Raw genomic sequence first — 25231 nt, 5'->3', positions numbered from 1 at the left:
AAAGTATATATACGCTATATACAGCAGTAGACTGTGTTATCTATTTATTTAGGAAAACGTTTGAGACAGTATTATACAAAATTCTTACTATACAGGGAGACTTTAATCACAGTAGGCACTTACTAGATGGAATTCTGTAACACAACTGACTCTAGCTGTGGTCACACACAAATGAGCACTATGGGCTTTTTACATTTTGTGTATGGTAAGACTACGGGCATAACTTGTCCTTTAAAGGTGTCTGCCTACAAAGGATGTTTATATACTATGTATACATGTATAAACATATGTTACAGATATGTGTAAATTTTGTAAAAATCCAATTTAATTTAATAACAATTTACTGAGCACCTACTATGTCCAGACACTTTTCTTAAATGGAAAGATGGATCAGAAATAGATCCTGCCCTCAAGGAGTTTAGTGCAGTCAAATGAAATACAGACTTATTCTCTCACTCCTTCCTGGCAAAGGTGGGTACAGTTTCCAAGACCCAAGAGGCATTAAAACATTCATTTATGGCTTTAGCAATCACATTACTTTCTAAAGTTATCATCTGGCTTGGGTTGGGTGGTAAGATACAGTTCGTTTGTTTTTTTTCCTACTTTTTTTTTTCAATAAGCTTTCAATTAAACCAACCCACCAAATAAACAAACAAGAAAACAAAAAACCCTAAACATTGCAACTAATTTCAATAAACTATTGTTTAAGCTTTCTTCTATTTTGGTATATAACATGGAAACTATTTTTATTATGTGAAGAGAAAGACTGCTTTGTATTAAGTGTTTAAACTAGACTCAACCCAGCTTGGTTTTATTTATGAAATATCACAAATAGTTAATAAAAGCTGGGGAGGAGGGAGAACCAAAAATGCAGGTGAAACAATGAGTAATATGTCAATGAACTGATGACGCTTCTTGTGTCCTAAAGATAGTTTTCAAAGGTGGAATATAAACTGAGAAATACATTTAGCATAAATGAATCTCTCTAATCTCTTTCTTTGTATAATGACTCAATAAACAATGAGGGCTGACTATGTGCCAGGCATTCTGCTAGGCACAGAGGAAATGGGAATCAGCTAGCTATAGTCCCTGTCTTCAAGGAACACATAATTAAACTGGGAGAGCTAAGTGTGTAAACACATGTGTATGGGAGGTGAAAGAGAGACTTCTAAAACCTAAAATGCCCATATACAAAGCTAATACTGATGACTGGGCAGAGATTTTTATCTCCATATCATGGACACTAAGATTTTTTTTTTAACCTTGCTCGTGGCATTTCATATTAGTCACCTACTCGATTTGGCAAAGCAGAGCACATGTCATAGATTTGAATTCTGGTCAGAGGCCTGCCAACTTCTAGCTGAGTGGCCTTTGGCTAGTCATACCATCTCTCTGAGAATATTGCCTCATCTGACAAAAATGGAGTAGGTTTACTGCAGGAGGAGGTTGATATGAGAAAGTAGTTTACGAAATGAGAAGTGCTGTAGGGTATGGCTGCATTCTTACAGCTGGTGTTTCATCTGGATGATCTCTAAATTTTCCAGTTTCCCATCTTGCACTTCCAATAGACCAAGGAGTTCATGGATTAATAGTTGGCTTCCAAGTTTAGGATTCTAGCTGAGATCATTTGTAAAGTTTTGGGTATATATGTACATGCATATTTTTCTAGCTCCTCAGGTTTCATCAGATTCTCAAAGGGGTCCATGGCTGTAAAAGAACCCAAGACTGCTAATCTAGACAGTCTTGGTGTTTTTTGTGGGGTGCAGAGAGTGCCTTGCTTATCTTTGTATCCCAATACTTATATCATAATGCCCTGCACAAAGTAAGGGCTCCTAAATTTGTTACATTAATAAATATCAAAATGGATAAGTGCTATGATGACAAATATTAACATTCAAAACAAGTATGGCCTCGTCCCAGGGATGAAACATTGAATTCTGTTGAAGCCTGTCATTGGCTGTCAATAGGGAGAGGTGCCAAATTTAGAAGGCCAGGCTACTGCACAGTTTTAAGCAATTGTTTTTAAAATTTCATTACTTCTTTCCTTATGTTTTCAATCAACTTGGGGAAGCTCCTTTTCTCCTCTTTCTTGAATTTGCAGATGGTTTTGTTTGTTTGATTGTGTCAAGGCCGAAGGTCACTCAGTCATACAGGCCTCCTACAGACTCTTTTCTGAGCACATGGCAAGGATCTGGTGAACACATGCATCCCACAGGAGAGGGCTTGCCTGAAAAGCTGAGGAACTTTGGAGGAGTAGACACAAACTTTTCAGTCATTTGCTTATGTCTACTCTGACTAAATGTTTCTTACACAAATGCAAATATTCTAGTACTAAAACTTTCCTGCACAACTACTTGAGACTGTAAAGTCTAGATATGTGCCTCAAACATAAATTTATTGCAATAGGTTAGGAGATTGGCCTGTCAAATTGCATCACAACTGGAGGTAAAGTGCAAGGTTGTCCATTGCATCATGATTGCAATATTGAAAAGCTGAAAAACAATCTAACTGTCCATCAAAACGAGACTTGCTAAAATAATTATCATATAACTTAACAATGGAATGTTAGTACCCATTCAACAGAATGAGGTAGTGTAATGTTCAGTATATCATTGTAGAATAAACAATGATTTTTTTTATTATACTTTATGTTCTAGGATACATGTGCACAATGTGCAGGTTTGTTACATATGTATACATGTGCCATGTTGGTGTGCTGCACCCATTAACTCATCATTTACATTAGGTGTATCTCCTAATGCTGTCCCTCCCCCCTCCTTCCACCCCACAACAGGCCTAAGTGTGTGATGTTCCCCTTCCTGTGTCCAAGTATTCTCATTGTTCAATTCTCACCTATGAGTGAGAACACGTGGTGTTTGGTTTTCTGTTCTTGTGATAGTTTGCTGAGAATGATGGTTTCCAGCTGCAACCATGTCCCTACAAAGGACATGAACTCATCCTTTTTATGACTGCATAGTATTCCATGGTGTATACGTGCCACATTTTCTTAATCCAGTCTGTCATTGATAGACATTTGGGTTGGTTCCAAGTCTTTGCTATTGTGAATAGTGCCATAATAAACATAAGTGTGCATGTGTCTTTATAGCAGCATGATTTATAATCCTTTGGGTATATACCCAGTAATGGGATGGCTGGGTCAAATGGTATTTCTAGTTCTAGATCCTTGAGGAATCGCCGCACTGTCTTCCACAATGGTTGAACTAGTTTACAATCCCACCAGCAGTGTAAAAGTGTTCCTATTTCTCCACATCCTCTCCAGCACCTGTTGTGTTCCTGACTTTTTAATGATCGCTATTCTAACTGGTGTGAGATGGTATCTCATTGTGGTTTTGATTTGCATTTCTCTGATGGCTAGTGATGATGAGCATTTTTTCATGTGTCTGTTGGCTGCATAAATGTCTTCTTTTGAGAAGTGTCTGTTCATATCCTTTGCTCACTTTTTGATGGGGTTGTTTGTTTTTTTTCTTGTAAATTTGTTTCAGTTCTTTGTAGTTTCTGGATATTAGCCCTTTGTCAGATGAGTAGATTGCAAAAATTTTCTCCCATTCTGTAGGTTGCCTGTTCACTCTGATGGTAGTTTCTTTTGCTGTGCAGAAGCTCTTTAGCTTAATTGGATCCCATTTGTCAATTTTGGCTTTTGTTGCCATTGCTTTTGGTGTTTTAGACATGAAGTCCTTGCCCATGCCTATGTCCTGAACCGTATTGCCTAGGTTTTCTTCTAGGGTTTTTATGGTTTTAGGTCTAACATGTAAGTCTCTAATCTATGTTGAATTAATTTTTGTCTAAGGTATAAGGAAGGGATCCAGTTTCAGCTTTCTACATATGGCTAGCCAGTTTTCCCAGCACCGTTTGTTAAATAGGGAATTCTTTCCCCATTTCTTGTTTTTGTCAGATTTGTCAAAGATCAGATGGTTATAGATGTGTGGTATTATGCTGAGGGCTCTGTTCTGTTCCATTGATCTATATCTCTGTTTTGGTACCAGTACCACGCTGTTATGGTTACTGTGGCCTTGTAATATAATTTGCAGTCAGGTAGTGTGATGCCTCTAGCTTTGTTCTTTTGGCTTAGGATTGTCTTGGCAATGCGGGCTCTTTTTTGGTTCCATATGAACTTTAAAGTAGTTTTTTTCCAATTCTGTGAAAAAAGGCATTGGTAGCTTGATGGGGATGGCGTTGAATCTATAAATACCTTGGACAGTAGGGCTATTTTCACAATATTGATTCTTCCTATCCATGGGCATGGAATGTTCTTCCATTTGTTTGTGTCCTCTTGTATTTCATTGAGCAGTGGTTTGTAGTTCTCCTTGAAGAGGTCCTTGACATCCCTTGTAAGTTGGATTCCTAGGTATTTTATTCTCTTTGAAGCAATTGTGAATGGGAGTTCACTCATGATTTGGCTCTCTGTCTGTTACTGGTGTATAAGAATGCTTGTGATTTTTTGCACATTGATTTTGTATCCTGAGACTTTGCTGAAGTTGCCTATCAGCTTAAGGAGACTTTGGGCTGAGACGATGGGGTTTTCTTTTTTTTTTTGTTGAGACAGAGTCTCGCTCTGTCACCCAGGCTGGAGTGCAGTGGCCAGATCTCAGCTCACTGCAAGCTCTGCCTCCTGGGTTCATGCCATTCTCCTGTCTCAGCCTCCCGAGTAGCTGGGACTACAGGCACCTGCCACCTCGCCCGGCTAGTTTTTTGTATTTTTTAGTAGAGACGGGGTTTCACCATGTTAGCCAGGATGGTCTCGATCTCCTGACCTCGTGATCCGCCCGTCTCGGCCTCCCAAAGTGCTGGGATTACAGGCTTGAGCCACTGCGCCCGGCCGACGATGGGGTTTTCTAGATACACGATCATGTCATCTGCAAACAGGGACAATTTGACTTCCTCTTTTCCTAATTGAATACTCTTTATTTCTTTCTCTTGCCTGATTGCCCTGGCCAGAACTTCCAACACTATGTTGAATAGGAGTGATGAGAGAGGGCATCCCTATTTTGTGCCGGTTTTCAAAGGGAATGCTTCCAGTTATTGCCCATTCAGTATGATATTGACTGTGGGTTTGTCATGCATAGCTCTTACTATTTTGAGATATGTCCCATCAATACCTACTTTATTGAGAGTTTTTAGCATGAAGGCTGTTGAATTTTTCAAAGGCCTTCTCTGCATCTATTGAGATAATCATGTGGTTTTTGTCTTTGGTTCTGTTTGTATGCTGGATTACATTTATTGATTTGCGTATGGTGAACCAGCCTTGCATCCCAGGGATGAAGCCAGCTTGATCATGTTGGATAAGCTTTTTGATGTGCTGCTGGATTGGGTTTGCCAGTATTTTATTGACGATTTTTTTTGCATCAGTATTCATCAGGGATATTGGTCTAAAATTCTCTTGTTTTGTTGTGTCTCTGCCAGGCTTTGGTAACAGGATGATGCTGGCCTCATAAAATGAGTTAGGGAGGATTCCCTCTTTTTCTATTGATTGGAATAGTTTCAGAGGGAATGGTACCAGCTCCTCTTTGTACCTCTAGTAGGATTTGACTGTGAATCCGTCTGGTCCTAAACTTTTTTTGGTTGGTAGGCGATTAATTATTGCCTCAGTTTCAGAGCCTGTTTTTGTTCTATTCAGAGATTCAACTTCTTCCTGGTTTAGTCTTGGGAGGGTGTGTGTGTCCAGGAATGTATCCATTTCTTCTAGATTTTCTAGTTTATTTGTGCAGAGGTGTTTATAGTATTCTCTGCTGGTAGTTTATATTTCTGTGGGGTTGGTGGTGATATCCCCTTTATCATTTTTTATTGCGTCTATTTGATTCTTCTCCCTTTTCTTCTTTATTATGCTAGCAGTCTATCAATTTTGTTGATCTTTTCAAAAACCAGCTCCTGGATTCATTGATTTTTTTGAAGGGTTTTTTGTGTCTCTATCTCCTTCAGTTCTGCTGTGATCTTAGTTATTTCTTGCCTTCTGCTAGCTTTCGAATGTGTTTGCTCTTGCTTCTCTAGTTCTTTTAATTGTGATGTTAGGGTATCAATTTTAGATCTTTCCTGCTTTCTCTTGTAGGCATTTAGTGCTATAAATTTTCCTCTGTGCACTGCTTTAAATGTGTCCCAGAGGTTCTGGTATGTTGTGTCTTCATTCTCATTGGTTTCAAAGAACATCTTTATTTCTGCCTTCATTTCGTTATGCACCCAGTCGTCATTCAGGAGCAGGTTGTTCAGTTTCCAAGTAGTTGACTGGTTTTGAGTGAGTTTCTTAATCCTGAGTTCTAGTTTGATTGCACTGTGGTCTGAGAGACAGTTTGTTATAATTTCTGTTCTTTCACATTTGCTGAGGAGTGCTTTACTTCCAACTATGTGGTCAATTTTGGAATAAGTGTGATGTCTCTAATGCATCTTGAATTAATTTTTGTATAAGGTGTAAGGAAGGGATCCAGTTTCAGCTTTCTACTTATGGCTATCCAGTTTTCCCAGCACCATTTATTAAATAGGGAATCATTTTCCCATTTCTTGTTTTTGTCAGGTTTGTCAAAGATCAGATGGTTGCAGATGTGTGGTATTATTTCTGAGGGCTCTGTTCTGTTCCATTGGTCTATATCTCTGTTTTGGTACCAGTACCATGCTGTTTTGGTTACTGTAGCCTTGTAGTATAGTTTGAAGTCAGGTAGGGTGATGCGTCCAGCTTTGTTCTTTTAGCTTAGGATTGTCTTGGCAATGCGGGCTTTTTTTTTGGTTCCATATGAACTTTAAAGTTTGGTTCCATATGAACTTTAAAGTAATTTTTTCCAATTCTGTGAAGAAAGTCATGGGTGCTTAATGGGAATGGCATTGAATCTATAAATTACCTTGGGCAGTATGGCCATTTTCAAAATATTGATTCTTCCTATCCATGAGCATGGAATGTTCTTCCATTTGTTTGTGTCCTCTTATATTTCATTGAGCAGTGGTTTGTAGTTATCCTTGAAGAGGTCCTTCACATCCCTAAAATTCAACAGCCCTTCATGCTAAAAACTTTCAATAAATTTGGTATTGATGCAACGTATCTCAAAATAATAAGAGCTATTTATGACAAACCCACAGCCAATATCATACTGAATATGCAAAAACTGGAAGCATTCCCCTTGAAAACTGGGACAAGACAGGGATGCCCTCTCTCACCACTCCTATTCAACATAGTGTTGGAAGTTATGGCCAGGGCAATCAGGCAAGAGAAAGAAATAAAGGGTATTCAATTAGGAAAAGAGGAAGTCAAATTGTCCCTGTTTGCAGATGACATGATTGTATATTTAGAAAACCCCATCATCTCAGCCCAAAATCTCCTCAAGCTGATAAGCAACTTCAGCAAAGTCTCAGGAGACAAAATCAATGTGCAAAAATCACAACCATTCTTACACAAACAGAGAACCAAATCATGAAGGAACTCCCATTCACAATTGCTTCAAAGAGAACAATGATATTTTTGAAGTGAAAAGTTTATTGCTTTTAAAACACCTTTTATTTTAAAATATTTGTAGACTCACTAGATGTCAAAAAAATACAGTAATCCTATGTACCTTTTACCAAGCCTCCTCCTATTGTACATTTAAAATACATCTTAAAGAAAAATATAGTAGTTTCCAGAATGGAAATTATGGTAGGATCCTATTTACATAAAAATAAAAATATACCAAACTATTAACACTGGATATCTCTGTGGAATGGAAAATAACATGCAGCAGGAAAAGGAGGAAAATGAGGATTTTTTATTTTTATTTTTTGAGACAGAGTCTCTCTCTGTCACCCAGGCTGGGGTGCGGTGGCGTGATCTTGGCTCACTGTAACCTCCACCGCCCGGGTTCAAGAGATTCTGCTGCCTCAGTCTCCTGAGTAGCTGGGACTACAGGCATGCACCACCACACCTGGCTAATTTTTTGTATTTTTAGTGGAGACGGGGTGTCACCATGTTGGTCAGGCTAGTCTCGAACTCCTGACCTCGTGATCCACCCATCTCGAACTCCCAAAGTGCTGGGATTACAGGTGTGAGCCATTGCGCCTGGCCTTAATTTTTTTAATTTATAAATATCTATACTATTTAATGTTGCTGTCATTATCTACATATTTATATATATGTCTCTATATCTATACGCAGATATAAATACATACTTCAAAAAGGAAGTATTACTTTTATTTAGAAAAATACCTCAAATAGCAAATTTAGCAGAATAATTTATATGATGGCAAATCCAGGCTCTAAAAAATTAGTTATTTTCAGCTTGACAGATTTTTTTTAAAAAAGGAGGCTATGATACAGGACTATATTATGAACATTTGATGCCTATTGTCCTAGAACTCAACACTGCAGTGCTTAGACAATATGTCCTGTAAGAGGGTACTGTTCGTGAACTACAAGATATATTTTCTGTGATTCCATGGATTGTTGGACCCTGTAGCCAAGACTAGAACACATACTTGGAATCCAAAGTATAAGGTAATTCTAAAAGGCCTTGGTTTCTGTATTATAAATATAACTGTACTTGCAGAATTATGCTTTGACCATTTCTCCCTAAGCCAGCAATGAATGGGCAGGAACCACTGAGAGCTAGAACTCAAATCTGGCCTTGGTATGCAATCTTGACTATTTTAAGCTTTCTGATTCCCCACGTGCCTTTTATCAACCTTTCTCCATTCTGCAACTATTTTAATTATCTGGTACACGATCAAAAATGCATTCCCAGCTGTATTGTTCCAGTCAGTAGTGGGTGATGAGGCCTTCCCACAGCATTTCTCTTTAAGCTTCAGCATACGTATTTGTACTCTTCATCCTATCTATTTGGAGCAGTCCCAAATTCCACAGGCTACTCCAGAGTGGAGAGGTGGAGCAGGAAGGCGAAAATGAAGGAGGTGACTGCTGCTGAACATCCAGGGTGTGTAACATAATACCCAATTGGTCACTGCTAATGTATTTAAACATTTGTTTATTGAGTAATTTATCTCTGGCACATTAAGAGATTGTTAATGGTGTTAGAGAGGAGTAATTGCTGTCTCTGTGATTAAGTTGAAAGGAACACAGACGCATAGTTAACAGGACACAGTATTTATATGATATTTGTAAGTCATATAAATAGATTTTTTCCTTGAATGGTAACGAAAGGCACATGAATCATTCATGGCGTTTATGTGACTGAATGAATGCTGATTCCTTAAGCAGAATTAGCAAAGAAGTTGATTCATGCGAAGAATACTGTCATTTCTACTTCCTGTTTAATAGAATAGCCTGAATTAAAGAGAACTGAAAAATATCCTCTGCTAGTTACATTAGTAACATTCCCATTTCCTGAAAGACACACAGACATGCATATACACATACACTCATGTTTATTTATTAATTCATGCATGCATGCATCCATCCATTTTCTCACCCAATTTTAATTGCAAGCCAGTTATGTGCCAGATTCTATGTGCCAGGCTGAGGAGATGATGGTGAGCAAAAATAGATGCAGTTTCTGTTCTTACAGGGTATAAAAAATCTAGGGTAAATAATGCCATTAATTAAAAACTACCCAAATGATTATATATTAATAATTACTCATTGAGTCAAGTGCTCTAAAGGAAAGGAATAAATTCTATGAGAATATGTAAGACAAGATACCTGATCTAATGTGGGAGGGTCAGGGTAGGCTTCCCTGCACATGTGGTGCTTACATTGAGATCTGAAGGATGACTGGTAGTGCTGGGTAGGAGAGGGTTTGTGCTTGATGAGTGTGTGTGGTTTGTGAGTGTGTGTGTGTGTGTGGTGTGAGTTGTCCAACACTCAGAACTATATGTACGAAGGCTCCATGGTGGGAGGGAAGATGAATGTGTCAAGGATTGAAAAAAAATAACAGGTAGCTGAACTGCAGAGTAAGAATGAAACTAGAAAGAACAGGACCCAATACATGCAGGACATTGGAAGCCAGGGCAAGAAATACATGCAAGAAATACAACTTTGAAGAAACATGATCAAATATACTCCCTTCTCTCATCTCTAATACACATTATACACAAAATGAACAAAAAGGAAACACATGTCCAAAAGACATTGGGGGACTGTGTTATATTTTAAACAGGAGTATAATAAAATTGTCCCATATTCTTATTCAGGGTCCTGCATACAACCATGCCAGAAAAACTCCCAAAGAGATTTAATAAAATGAAACACATTTATTTGCATCATTGTACACTTTGTCCCTTCACTGAGCCCTTTATGAAACTGAGACAATTAAATGTACATGACCACCTTGCAGACATCAGGAAGGTACAATATTCCCAGCTGGTTCCATAACGCTGTACTACTTCAGTGCCTGGTTTAGGCTTTCATTGTGTTTATACAGCTACTAGAACCTCACAAGTTGGAGACAAATGGGAACAATCAATAGAAGCTGGACGCTTTGCACATAGAGTTATAACAATGGTAATTAATGTGGGCATTTCTGGAACCCCTAGAACAGTACCTTTGGTGTATGAGAGCCTGCTTACCCTGTTATTTGACTCTCAAAGAATTTTGATGATTACAGTGTGTCTTATGTGTCTATCACTTTGCAGAAGCATTTGGCCTGAGAAGATACCACACCCTCTCAATTGTTTTCATAAGAATTGCCTACTATCTACAGATGCACCCACCCAAGCAAAGCCAGTGTGCTCTGCATAGGAAGCCTAAGATGATGGAGTGCACATGCTGTTTATTTAGTCATCATAGCTTTATGACTTGAAAATGTTGACAGAGACATGCATCTAGCAGTCACCATGGAAGGGATTCAGTAGCCCACTGTGCCACAGAGGGCATGCTTTGGATGTAGAGAGTGAAGACTTTCCACAACTCGTGAATGAGCCCTCTGTGAGTTTAGCCAAAACATTCATGTCAAATAAATGGAAATCTCAAATAAAACCCATCACAGGTCAAGCTCAGGAGGGCTGGCTAGCCAACAAATCCTAAGCAAGGGGGTTCAAGGGAAAAGGAAAACATATGTTTCATAAGCATGTATGAAATATGAAAATAATCTCCTCTTCTATAGCTTTTGAAATGAGGATAATGAAATATCAATCGGTCTTTGAGGATGATAAAAGGAATTTTTTTTTGTAAGTTATAAAACAACAGTGTCTGCCTTTAGCAAGTAATCTCAAGAGAGTCACTTTCAGAGTTCAGACTGGAAGAACACTTAACTTCGAAATAGTTCTTTACAAATACTAATCAGATGGTCCACAAAACTCTCTACCATATGAAAGTTATCTTAACCCAAGTAGGGAAGTCACAGATAGCTGTAAATATCTGTGTGCCTAGCTCTGTGTTAGAAGCAATGGTGAATGTGTGTGTGTGTGGGATGGGGTGGAGTCAGTGGGTGTGTGTAGGTGTGTTGGTGGGTGGAGAAAGGGTGCATTCATTCAGGTGCAGGAAAAGGCTTTTTTTTTTCCTGACCAGTTATGTTTTTGACTGAATGGACCAAACTGACTGTTGTGGTGTCATGGAAACCTATCCATGGAAACCTTATAGAAATATCAGGAGCTGAAGGGAGGGAGTGTTGAAGAAAGCATCATAGAGAGATTGCTACCAACTGATTCCCATAGATACTATAAAAATAACTCCTTTTATCTTCCTATTTTCAGTGAGAGAATCTCACTATTTGGAAAATCATGGTTGCTATTCCACAGCTTTTTCTGTACAGATAACTAATAAACAACTTGGAAAACACTCACTCATCTCAAATGGAACTGAATTGAATCAGATGTTTAGTCTGGAGGGCTGAGGAAATGAAACTTATCTTTGTATCGAATGCAGTCCCCCAGCCTTCAAAACTAGTACATCAGCAAGTCCTATTAATTTTATGTCATAAATAGATCTCAAATCCACCTCTCTTTACCCCTACCACCAAGCTACAACTTTTATCACCCCTCCCAGTCCCCAAAGTCCCCTCTTATGTGTTTCCAAGGCACTCTATGCTTTTTTCAAAGCACCACCCTTTACATGTTCATTTATGTGATTACTTCATTCATTTGTTGTTTTATTAATTCATTCACTCATTCATTCAACAAATACTTATTGGGGGCCTACTCTGGGCCAAACACTGTTTCAGCGACTATTGATACAATAGTGAAAAAAATAGACAAGGTCCCTACTCCCATGGAGCTGACATTCGAATGGGCACAGACAGGTATAAGCAAATAAGTAGCAAATAAGAACAATGCCTGCTGTCTAATTGGGAAGACAGACATTCAATCCATTATTCCCTCAGCACCCAGTATGAACTTCAGATACAAATCAGACCAGGTCAGTCTCTGCTGAAATCCTTTCTATGGCTTCCTATTGCACTTAGAATAATACGCAACCTCCAAACATAACCTAATCATGTTGAGCCACTGAAGGTAGTATCTTGGTTTTAAAATATTATTAAGAAAACAAAGAAGGTATTAAGCTATTAGGCCTACTTTATGAAAAGCAAATGAACTCTCAAAAGAATGGGTGCCCTCCTTAACACTTTCGTTTTCAACATCTGCAATGCATGTGTTGCATTCTGTTTTTTACCATTTTTTTTTCTATTTGTACTCAAATAGATAATTTTTAAAAAGGTTGGTTTTCTTTTGATTATCATAACATCTCTCAGAAAACTGTTATTTGACGAGTTATGTGACCTCTCCAAGCTTTAGTTTTCTCCTATATGAAATGTGGATGGTCATATTTTATATCATACATTTGCTTTGGTGATTAAGTGAACCAAAGGGCATAATACCTGCCACAAAATAAATGTTTAATTAGATGTTTTTCCCTTTGAGAAAATGAATCAGTGCTCATCATTATTGCTGTAAATAAACAAACTTACTGACATAGGAATGAGAATGTCACTGAAATAAAAATAACATAATTGTTTACTTCACAGCAGGGTGATGGTTGGGGCAAGAAGGCATCTGCAGCGTGGGTCACTGGTAACCTGTCACAGTGACTGAACTGACACCAAGCCTTGCTCTGAAGCAGGTATTTTTATGCAGTTAACCTTCTCTGGGCTGGTGATTATGCAACATGTTTGTTCCCTGAGCACACGTTGTTCTCAGGCGGCCGGCATGGTCACTAAAAATCCTACCTGTTTTAGAATCTTCCTATTCGTAAATACCAGGCAATGTCACTAAAAAGGCTTACAGGCTGGGAAGAGGAACTGAACAAATCGTGGAGCAAAGATGCATCTCTTTTTCAGGTGGTACTTCTCCAGGGAACGATGTCCTTATCCGTGAAACCTTGAACTGAAGGCAAGCTCATCTCCCATCATTTACTCTTCAATTGCCTCACTCCTACAAACCTGCTCTTTAACTGCTTTTATAACTTCATCAACTTTTTCTGATCATAAAATAGAATATATAGCAAGAATAAAGAATAAAGATCACTACTCATTCTACCCTCTCCCTACCTCCAAATAACAACATAACTTTGGTTGACATTTGATTATAGCCTTCCAGGATTTTCCCCCTATTTCTCTATATAGACATATTAAGTGGTTTAAGAGCATGGACTGTGGAATAAGACTGCCTGGCTTAAATCCCAGCTGTGTCACTTATTAGCTATGGAGCCTAAGGGAAATTACTTTTAGCTTCTCTGCCTCAGTTTCTTCACCTATAAAATAGAAATATTCCTGGAGTATTGTGAGGATGGGTAATACATATAAAATGGTTAGAACAGTGCCCAGTAGGTGCTCAGTAAATGCTATCTAGATGTATAATTATATGTAAAAGTTGAATAAGGAACACTTAACTATGTGACTTAGGAAAGAGAAGAACGTCTCTACTTCACAGCTGATTTCCCCGAATAAATAGTCGGTACACAAGAAACATTTGTTCAGTGAATGAGAGTGTGAACCAATAAATGCATTGATAAAACATGGACGAGTGGATAAATGATGAGAATGGATCAATGGAGTATAAATGCAGAAGAGCCCAGTGGAATATTTCTGGTTGAGGAGGATCTGTGGGTCTTGGTGATTTTTCTAGGAATATTTGTAAGACTTGCATTTGGCACTTGAGGCCTTCTTGGTGGGAAGAATAGAAACCCACAGAATTACTCTGGATTGCAGGGGGAGGAAAGGAACTGAATTGTTTGGCGGGTCTGTAACTGACAGTGGAGCTCCTGGTCTCCTTTGTTGTTAGGTCTCCTCCTGCTGCTCAAACACCATGCTTACCTTTCTGCGGGGAGCAGAAGGCTCCATTCCTGAGTCTGGCTCCTACTTCTCCACGTGCTTAAGAAGAAGCTCCTGATCAGCAAATGCTAGAACTCTTCTCTAAGTCCCAGAACCTCATTACCTGCTGTTTACTTGGGTTTATTTATAGACTTGAAGAAATAACAGAAGTCAGTCACTCACCATGAGGTTTCTGAAAAATCTCTTCAGAACTTCTCCAGGCAAAGTGCCCCATCTTACCTCCCAACTCAGACCAGGGAAATGTATCTAGCTGATAAGCAACTCTAAGCTCTTGGTGAAAGGCAGCACTCTGGAATGAACCAAATGTTAGTATTTTCCATCGTGGAGTTCTTAGAAGAGAGGAGTCTCAAGGGGGCTTGAAGAGGAGGTGTGAAGGGGTGTGTGTCCTGTAGGCGCATGGTAGAATGGGCTGAGGGCCTGTCTGAGGCCTGGCACGACAAAGGGTGGTTTCACACACGGCTCATGGTGAGGCCTGTTTTCCACCTTCATCGAATGTCATTACATCACTCTTTTCCAGTTACAGGAAATCCAGTGAGTGCTGGCCACAGTATTTCCCTGAGATCCAAAGCAAACAAACCCGCCTCTCCTCAGTCCTGGAGGCTGACGACATGTGAGGGAAAAGCCAATTCACAGTATCTTTCTGTTGGGCCTGAGCAGCTGAGGGTGAACCCACTGGGCAGGCAGACAGTGGGCAGCTTTCTAAGCACATATGTGGCCAGAGAGCAGGAACGCATGTGCTCGTCTTTAAGAGACATTATTTCAAGTCCATTTTTCTACTTGACAGACTACGAGGGCTGGAGTCCCAGCTCTGCTACTTACTAGCTGTTTGAGCTCAGGCAAGTCCCTTGAGCTTGCTAAGCCTCAGATTCTTCATCTGTAAAATGTGGCTCATAATAGGACCAATCTTCATGGGAAACAGGAGCATTAAATGACAGCCTCCACATGAGGTGCTTAGCACAGTGCTTGATGCATATTACATACTCAATGTTTTCTATTCTTGTTATCACCAGTTAAGATGATCAGTCCATATTATTTAGGATTTTTAGTGCCATTTCTCCCTCAAATGCAGTACACAGTACTTTTTCTTTTTTTAAGTAAAAGCTTTTTTAAGACAAAAAATCCACACTGTAATGGGCAGAAGCAATAAGCGAGTAGCTTGAACAACGTGTATAGAGTGTCATGTAACCACACCCATGTCAAGATGCGCAGCATCAGCAGCTCACGGAAGCCCACTTGTGCTCCATTCACATGCACTATTCCCACCTTTCTGACCTTTGTCACGACAGATCAAGTCTTTAAATGAAATCAGTGTCCTAACCACCATCCAAATAAGGAGATAGAACATTTTCAGCAACCCAGATGAATTCCTATCTCACCCAAAGAAAACTGCTCTTTTCACTTCTATTACAATAAATTTTGGTCCTGAGTTTCTATAAACGGAATGATGCAGATGATATAGCATGCACGCTTTGGTGTCTGGCTTCTTTTATTACACTTACTCAACCATATGCTTGTGAGATTCATCCATGTTGTTATATGGAGCAGACATTTCTTCTTGTTGCTGTATATAATATTGCATTGTATAAATATTCCATATTTGTCTGTTTTATTGTTGAGGAATATTTGTGTTGTTCCCAGCCTTTTGTTATTACAATTGATGCTGCTATGAACATTCTTGCACGTATTTTTGGTGCATATATACACCTTCCTGTTATTTATATATTTAAGAGTGAAAGTGACTATATCATAATGTCCATATTCATTTAGTTTTAGTAGGTAATGCCAAAGAGTTTCAACATTGTACCAATTTACATCACAGCAGTATGTGAGAGCTCCAGTCACTGTACATTCTCATCAACACTTGTGATTACAAGTTCCTTTCAAAAAATTTAGCTATTCTGGTGTGGTGGGTGCATTGCATTATCTCATTGCAGTTTTCATTTGCATTTCCTTGATGAGTAAGATGTTAAGCTCTTATATTGACCAGTTTCATATCCTCTTTTGTGAAATAGCTTCTCAAATATTTTTGCCCATTTTTTCTATTGGATTATCTGACTGATTTAGGTGAATTTAAAATGTAAATATGTTCTGGATACACAAAATATGTAGATATTTGGAGGCAAATATTTTTTCCCACACTATAGGTTGTCTTTTCATTCTCTTGATAATATTTTTTGATGAGCAGAAGTTTTAAATTTTAATATAGTTCAATTCATCAATCTTTTTCTTCTGTTTGGTACTTTTAATGTCTTATTTAAGAAAGTATTGCTTATCCTGATGTGATGAAAGTATTTTCCTATGTTATCTTTTGAAAGATTATTGTTTTTCTCTTCATATCTGAAGTTGATTTTTATAAATCGTGTGAGGTGGGTTCAGTACTCTTTCTCCCTTCTTTTTTTCTCATATGAGAATTCAATAGACTCAGCATTGTTTGTTACAAAGGCCTACTTTCCCTATTGCAGAGTAATAACAGTATTGTCAGAAATTTGGTGACCATATATGTAGGGGTCGTCTTGGGATTTTAATTAGAAAAAACTGTGCTTTTTACCCCCTTAAAATATTTAACTTATGGGCCAGGCAAAGTAATCCCAGCACTTTGGGAGGCTGAGACGGGTAGATCACTTGAGGTCAGGAGTTTGAGACCAGCCTGAACAACATGGTGAACCCCCTTTTCTACTAAAAATACAAAAATTAGCCAGGTGTGGTGGTGCACGCCTGTAATCTCAGCTACTTGGGAGACTGAGGCAAAAGAACTGCTTGAACCTGGGAGACAGAGTTTTCAGTGAGCCGAGATCGCACACTGCACTTCAGCCTGGGCGACACAGCAAAGCTTCATCTAAAAATAAAAGAAGTTTAACTTATGATTTTGTGATGTTGGATACACAGATCCATGTCCCAAAAGCAACAACTTCTTCTGCTCACAAAAAAATTCAGGTTTGAGATGAACTCCCAAAGTTCTTACACTGAAATAATTTTTTTCTTTTTCTTTTTACCACACTGTGGTGGACACTAATTTCAAAGGATAGAAGTACTAACAAAGCAATTACAAGTTTGTATGTGCACCAGCAGGAATCAGCCCATAGTGCAGTGATTTCATACAATTTATGATTGGTAAATATTTTTGAAAACACATTATTTTCTACTCAAATGTAATTGGATACTACATTCAATATAATGAGCGATATCAACTGAGATTCTAACACTTAAGAGATAGTAAATATACGGCATGATCCTCCTGTGATCATGGCAGATGCTGCTAATTATGACATTCTCCACCATATATATGGTGAATATATGACATATGGGCCCCCATGCCTGCCTGTGATCATGGCAGACACTGCTAATTAATCATGACATTCTCTACTGTATAGCCCAGTAGTGGCCTCAGAATCCTTCTCCATGTAGAGCCCTAGGCATTCACTATCACCAGTTGATTAGATTTGTCACATAAAATGAAACCTACTTGCCATCATTAACTTAGAATTTCTGGCTGCATTCACCTCTACTATATCCTTAAAGCTCCTAGAATTCTGCTCCTTCCAACATAATCATCCTAAATTTTTCTCTGAATTGTCTGTATTATGTGAGCTGTGATTGAATCATTTAAAGTGGTATGAAAGGAAACAACTGGCTGGCTGGCTAGCTGCCTCCAGCGGGCCTGCTTGGGTAGGCAATTCCTTGGTGGGGTGAGCTCAGGACAGGACCTAAGCCTCACCTTTGCAGCTTATAAAGCTTCATTCAATGAGCTGTCCCTGAGTGTATCAGGCTACCAGGAGCAAACTTATAAAGAAATTAACAGGAGACAGATTTATCAATCAGAATGCTGACTGACTGATTGGTAGTGGGGTCACAAAACTTTCCAATGGGTAGAATATTGGTTTCTACTACTCAGGAGAGCCCCTCTCTTATATAGAGCTACCTGAAAAACTGAATTAGTAATTGGAGGTTTAGTGGTTCGGAGCACAGACTCTGCACTAGGACCTCAGAGTCCAGGTCATGGTGATTTTAGGCAAGTTGCCTTTAGCTTCTAAATCTCAGTTTTCTCATCTTTACATTGGGAGAGGGGGTGATAGTAATTACTTCTGAGGATTCAGTGCACAAATGCATGTATATCATTTAATAGCTTAGGATCAGGCATGTAGTAAGCAGTTAATAAATGTTACACAGCACAAAGGGAATGGGATATTTTTAAGGACTGTTTTGTCCAGACTATGGAAAATCTTTGAAATCCTTTGCTCCTTTTTTTTTCTTTTTCTTTTCTTTTCTTTTCTTTTCTTTTGTTTTTGAGACGGGGTCTTGTTCTGTTGCCCAGGCTGGAGTGCAGTGACTCCGCTCACTGCAACCTCCACCTCCCGAATTCAAGTGATTGTCCTGCCTCCGCCTCCTCAGTAGTGGGAACTACAGGCGCGTGCCACCATGCCTGGCTAATTTTTTGTATTTTTTAGTACAGATGGGGTTTCATCGTGTTAGCCAGGATGGTCTTGATCTCCTGACCTCGTGATCCATCCACCTTGGCATCCCAAAGTGCTGAGATTACAGGCGTGAGCCACTGCACCAGGCCTGCTCCTTCTTAGAAGCAAAAATAAGTCAGTTCATGTGATAAAGTATCTGTCACACTTTCTTTCTGTTGGATAGTTTTGGATGAATAAAAATTATTAAACACAAAATCCCTGTCCACTAGATTTCATGCTAATTTCTGTCTCCTTCCAAAACCAGTCACCATTAGATTAAATAAAATAAAAGGACTAGGTTTTACCATTTATATTGGTCATGTTCTAATCCTGAGCATAAAAGCTGGCCACCTTGCTTGGACAACAGGCAGAGAGATAATTTGGTCTTTTGATTGGCCTCAGGAGATCTCCTATTTCCTTGATATAGACTTATGAGAGGCAAGGAAGAACATTGATGTGCAGGTGAGTGTATTTTTATTGTAATTTTACTGGAGGTGGGGTGAGGAGGAAGATGAGTATGTTTCCTGAATGGCTACTGTATGTCACAAGTACTGCCCATGTGCTTCTTCACTTAATCTTCATAACAGCCCTATAACACTGATATCTTTATGCTTTATGGGCAATGTCCAGAAGGTGAATAATTACCCTAAGATCCCACAGCCAGCAGGTGGTGGATTTGAATATTTGATGAACTTGAACCCAGAGCCATCTGATATCGGAGTTCATGTTCTCTGAACTCATGACACCTTACTGGCTACTTTTAGCTGAATTTTCAGAGGTTGACATTTCTTCTCACCTCATATGGAAGATTATAGTTTGCAGACTCTATTAGTGTGATTACAAAATCTTTGTCCATTTATATAAGTATGAGAAGATAGACACCAGTGAGGAGATCTAGAAGAATAATACCCAGTGGGAGGGAGAAATTGTTTAAATCAGTGGTTCATAGTCTTGGGTGTGCATCAGATTCAAATAGAGGGCTGCCTAAAACACAGATGGCTGGGCCCCACCTTGAGTGATTCAGTGGGTCTGAGGTGGGGCCTGAGAATATGCATTTCTGAAAAACTCACAGGAGAATTTTGACAAATTCATATATGTGAATATATTCACAAATATATATATAATTAACTTACACAATCACAAGGTCCCACACTAGGCTGCCTACATGCTGAGGAGGAAGGAGAGCTAGTCTGAGTCCCAAAACCGAGAACTTGGGGTCCGATGTTCGAGGGCAGGAAGCATCCAGCATGGGAGAAAGATGCAGGCTGGGAGTCTAAGCCAGTCTCTCTGTTTCCATGTTTTTCTGCCTGCTTTATATTCACCGGCAGCTGATTAGATGGTGCCTACCAGAATAAGGGTGGGTCTGCCTTCCCCAGCCCACTGACTCAAATGTGAATCTCCTTTGGCAACACCCTCACAGACACACCCAGGAACAATACTTGCATCCTTCAATCCAATCAAAGTGACACTCAGTATCAACCATCACAATGCTGATGCTACTGGTCCAGAGATCACACTTTGAGAAACACTGGGTGATTTAAACAGGGGAGAGAGAAACAGGAGGGAGTAAGAGTGGAAAAGACAGTGGGCTAGAGGGTTAAAAATCCACTAAAAGCTGTATTCTCCTATGGCCACATATCCTATGTTTTATAGGATTTATGCTCTTGTCTGTCACTTCCAGCATCACTCCAGTGTACCCATTGATTCTGTGAGTGGTAGAGATGTGGTTGGACAGGGTAAGGACAATGAGGGTTGAGTAGTAGAGAAGGAGTGAGGTGGTTGTGAACTGGGTGAATTAGATGGCAGCTCTGTTACCTACCAGCATCCAGATTGCCCTTTCCCGAGGGAGAACTGACTCTGGCCAGGCCCTATGCAGGAAGGGGTGGGCTAGAATTAGAGCAGTAGCAGGCAGCAGATCCTCTTGGGCCATTCCAGAGTGAAGAGTGTGGACAGCCAGGCCTCCAATGGGGAAGGTTCAAACCACAGAATTGGCTCTTGAGTTACTCCCTCATGTTTCTGTACTGATATTTGAACCAGACCAAGCCATAGTTTTCCTATCAAACTTGCTCCCCACGTACCCCTCTGTTCCCACCAAATTGCAAAACAGAAGAAAAATTGAAGAGGAGACTCTTTGGACCATTGCCATGGTAGATTTGGAAACTCAGCTGGGGAAAAGGAGCATGAAAAGGTTAAGCAACTTGCTTTACTGCTTACCACCCAATATTGGACTTCGGGTTTGGAATTTGGTTTGAGGTAGATAGGGAAAAATATTTCCTTCTTAACTGATTGTTCTGGTCAAACAAGAATGTCAACGAACCTGAGAAAAAAGCTTTATTTACAGTTATCTTCCTCAGTGGAGGTGTTTGTTTTATATCTCTCTAGCTTCATATGTGGCTTTCGGTGAAAATAATAGTGATTACTTTCAGGCACTGTTGGCTTTTACTGAGCAATAGGTTTGAAAGATTCCTGAGAGGCCTGTTTTCTTGGCCTTGAAGGAGAAATGTTACGTTAGATGTTTCTAGTCATTTTGAGAGGCAGTGTGATGGTAATTTATGTTTAGCATACATTTCTTGAGCACCTACTATGTGCCAGGTACTGGTGGGTGCCAGTAGTAGCAATAGTGAAAAGATCATTGGACCCAAAGTGTTAAGACCAGGTTTGAATCTTAGCTGTGTGCTTCCTAGCTGTATGTCACTTTGCTTTTCTGAACTTAAATTCTATCTATAAAATAGGTATATACTCAGCACACAGGGGTGCTGCAAAATGGCTTTGAAAATCATAAAGAGCCATGTGAGTACAAGGTGGCAGTATTGTAGCATTTGAGCTACCTTCTCTTGGCATTATACAGTCGGACATTATTGTGTGGCCTGGGATTAGCACAGTGCTTGGCACATAGGGGTACTCAATAGTCACTTGTAAAAGGAAGGAAAGAGGTAAGAGGCGAGGAAGGGATGTTTGAGTAGGTCCTCAGCAGTTGCACTTCAGTTTCAGTTCTTCCAGAGCAAAGGTCCCTGATAAAGTGTAAACTACCTATGGTTAGGTGAGAGCTGAATTGTACTTGTGGCAATTCACTCTGGGTCAGGGAAGCACTAACCTGCATTCTCTTGCCCATTGATCATTGATCCTTGAATGCAGACTTTGGTTCTAAGGTGAAATCTCCTCTGAAACATAAATACCTTACTTTCACTCTGCCCATCTCATTGGTTTGTTTGGGGAATCAAATTATACAGTAGATGTAATTGTGCCTTGAAAATTGTGAAGTATGATACAGAAAAGACATTTTCTTCTATTTTTATACACACCTGTCTCACACTAAGTTTTCAACAAAAGGCTTAAAGGGAGGTCTCATATTTATTTTCATGGCTTGCTATGGTCCTGCTTTCTCATGAACTTGGGGAACTACTGTGGGAAGTTGAAAACAAGGTATTTTTAAGTAAGAAGAAAAATAACTTTTTTGAACACCTTTAACAGGAATTCCACAGTGAAAACAATAGGTGGTAAGAGAAGTGAATAAGAATCTTGTTGTAAAGGGAGAGAAAGGAACTAATGATCAGCAGCTAGCAAGGAAGGCAGGAAGGAGAACTGGCAACGGATGGTCAGGAGTTCATGGTGGGTGGTGGAACTGCTCAGAGAAAACCTCTGTGGACACAGCCACAGACTGATGTTCCCTGGGTGGAGGTGGCCTGGTCCACACGAGGTCCAGGCTCTCCTCACTTTCTCCAGTGGTAGCAATTACTGATCAAGGACCTCTGCCTTGCTAACTAAAAGCTGAAATATGCCCTAGCTCCGTGCGTGAGCCTCCACAGGAGGTTGCCCTTCATATATCTATGGGGGCCAGGCAAGATGTATAAACAAGTGAAGTTTGCAGGAAAAATAGGGAGTTCTGAGAACTGGGCAAACTCAAGAGCACATGCGTGGGCTGCAGGCAGCAGTGGATCCAGTTCATTAAAGCCATCTGGAATACGATCCAGTTTTTCTAGATCATCAACTTTTTAAGAAAAGGAAGAAATCTATATTTGTAAAATGAAACCTCCCAATCTTAAATGTTAAATATACTGTGTGGGACTGGCGAACTATCTCCCTGATTTACTTGTTTGCCATCTCTGGTGTAAATCCTCATATGCATCTCAAACATGCTTTTATTAATTTGTGTGAATTTCTCATAAGAACCATAAGCACAAGCCCTACATATTCACCATCTCAGAGCACCCTGACCTCTTCCCTCTTAGAATAGTTACTGTACATCTGGTTGGGACGCAGGCAACACAGTGCAGTGGTTATGAGCTTGGGGTCTAGAGTTAGACAGCTCTGGGCTTGAATTGCTGCTTTAGCTTTTCCCAGGTGTATGACCCTAAATCGGACATTTACAATTTCTTTTTTCCAGAAAAAATACTTATTGAGAGCAACCCTCATACCAGTACTGCCTTCGGCCTTCTGGGAATATGATTGTGAACAAGTTAGGATGTCTATTCTGGAGGGATTAATAACATGACACATTCTGGATCATAATAGCTTAGCTTAATGGCACTGAAAATGAGCACATCAGAATAAACCGTAAATAACACCAACCACTAATGCTTACATTTGAAAGTAATAGCAGCATCTAAAATAACCTTTAAAATAAAAAAAGTGATTTTCAACATGTACTTAGCTATGCTTTTTTTTTCTTCAGACAATAGCAGGGATGACATATGTTAGAATCTAAAATATATCAGTTTAGGCTTTTAGAGAACAGTCATGCGTCACTCCGTGCCATTTTTTTTTTTTTTTTTTGTCAGATGAGGATAATAGCACCTTCTCTATTGATTTTAATCCATTACTGTAAGCATTGAATATCATTGACATCATAAAGAACAGCACCCTTGCAGGATTTATTTTATGAGCAAAACAATATTTAAGATTTGCCTCTTTCTCTTAAAGTATAGCAAGATTGAAGAAATAACCAGTGCTAGGTATTGCAGAGGCAGACAGAATCACTATTCTTCAGGGGCTCTTCAGTTACAGTTAGTCTCTCTTGCATTTGCTTGTGTATCTTTATAATGCCAGGAGCAAGGGGGTATACAAAAAATCGCAAATTGATATGTGTAGAAGATGCTGACAGTGATCCATTATTACTGTAGGGTACAATGCACTCTGTGTTTTGATGTAGTGGTTGGAGTCAATAACTCTCAGCTTTACTAGAGAAGTTGTGAGCAATTGCTTTTTTATCCAGAACTTAACCTTTGTGAGCCCTGGGTTTCTAATCTGACATGGAGCTAATTATCCTTTGTTTTTCAAAAGGGTTTTGTGAGGATTAAATGAAACATATATAAACTACTTGTGGCTGTTCCTGTCACATGGCAGACACTGAATAAATGTTAAATATTCTCATTGTTGTTAATAACAGTTAAGTAATTGGGTTTTCAAGCATTTTAGTTTAATCTCACTGTTATTCTCTTTTGAAGCAGCAGCTCTGAGACTTCCAGTTTATATCCCACAGAGTCCGGGGCCCAGCACAGGTCCTCAAATGCTGGATGATGATATTTGTACCACCACGGTCATCACCATTATTATTACCACTGTGTCTGTTACCGTCACCATCATCGTCACCACTAGAGCTATTGTTTACTGAGTACCATCATGTCCCAGTTCCTGTGTTGCTTCCATATTCGTTCTGTTTATATTCTCACAGCAACCCTATGAATTTAGGAATTATTTCCTCCTCTCCCCACTTTACAAATGAGGATGATGAGGCTCTCAGGAATTAAACACCCAGCTCAAGGCCACCACTAAAGAACATCAGAGACAGAATTCAGACCCAGACCTGTCTGACCACAAAGGCTGAGCTATTTTCCTTACATCACGCTCCAGATCCATTTGGGAAATGGAGGTGGTGGGAGTTACAGATTACGTAACTGGTCTTGGATAGCTTGGCGTTCTGAGGTGCGTGTCCCTTTGCATTTTGGTACACTGCTATCATTTTGTCTCTTTCAGATGGCTGATAGCAGTTTATTTATAACTGAGAACTGACAGTTTGTTTATCCAAATAGCTCTTTGAAAGGTTCCAATTATGGTTCCGCCACATCTCTGAAGGCTAGTGGTGGAAAGGCAAAGTGATGCTATCTGTGCTGCCTGCTTAGGTACAAAACACAAGAAAATGCCATTCTTTGAGAGGAGGCCCTGACTGGGGCAGAGACAGCCATGTCCCGAGAGAGATCAGCACTAAACAGACCTTCAGAATGGATGCTGACTACCCTCCAGTTCACGTCTTCAGTTGTAATTAATTCTCCTAGGCAGGTCCATGTGTCACAGATACAACTAGGAAGTCATCTGTCTTGTGTGACTTCCAGAAGGTGGTTTCTTCCCAGCCTTGATTTACAATCTCAGCCATATGGATATAGCTTCCCTTCTCACTCTGCCTACCATCAAAGCGAGATAGTTAATCCCCAGTGGCCTTTCAGTCCTTAGTCCTCTGTGATGGAGCAGCTCCTGTGAGCAAGACCCTATGCTTAGCATCAGAGAGACACTAAAGAGAGATTCAGAACCTTTAACATGTTGGAGGAAGAAATGAGATCAAATTTGTAAATTTGTAAACTTGATATTTGGGTG

General features: G+C 39.6%; 1 protein-coding gene across 1 annotated transcript in view; it reads right to left on the bottom strand.

Annotated features, from left to right (window-relative positions):
- Positions 1–25231, bottom strand: part of LOC105466957 (nuclear receptor subfamily 3 group C member 1) — a 454549-nt gene that overhangs the window by 273188 nt on the left and 156130 nt on the right. The window lies entirely within an intron of this gene.

This window comes from Macaca nemestrina, chromosome 6, assembly GCF_043159975.1.
Source record: "Macaca nemestrina isolate mMacNem1 chromosome 6, mMacNem.hap1, whole genome shotgun sequence".
Classification (NCBI taxonomy): domain Eukaryota; kingdom Metazoa; phylum Chordata; class Mammalia; order Primates; family Cercopithecidae; genus Macaca; species Macaca nemestrina.
The sequence above is the reverse complement of the archived record's forward strand: the minus strand, read 5'-3'. Positions and strand labels throughout refer to the sequence as shown.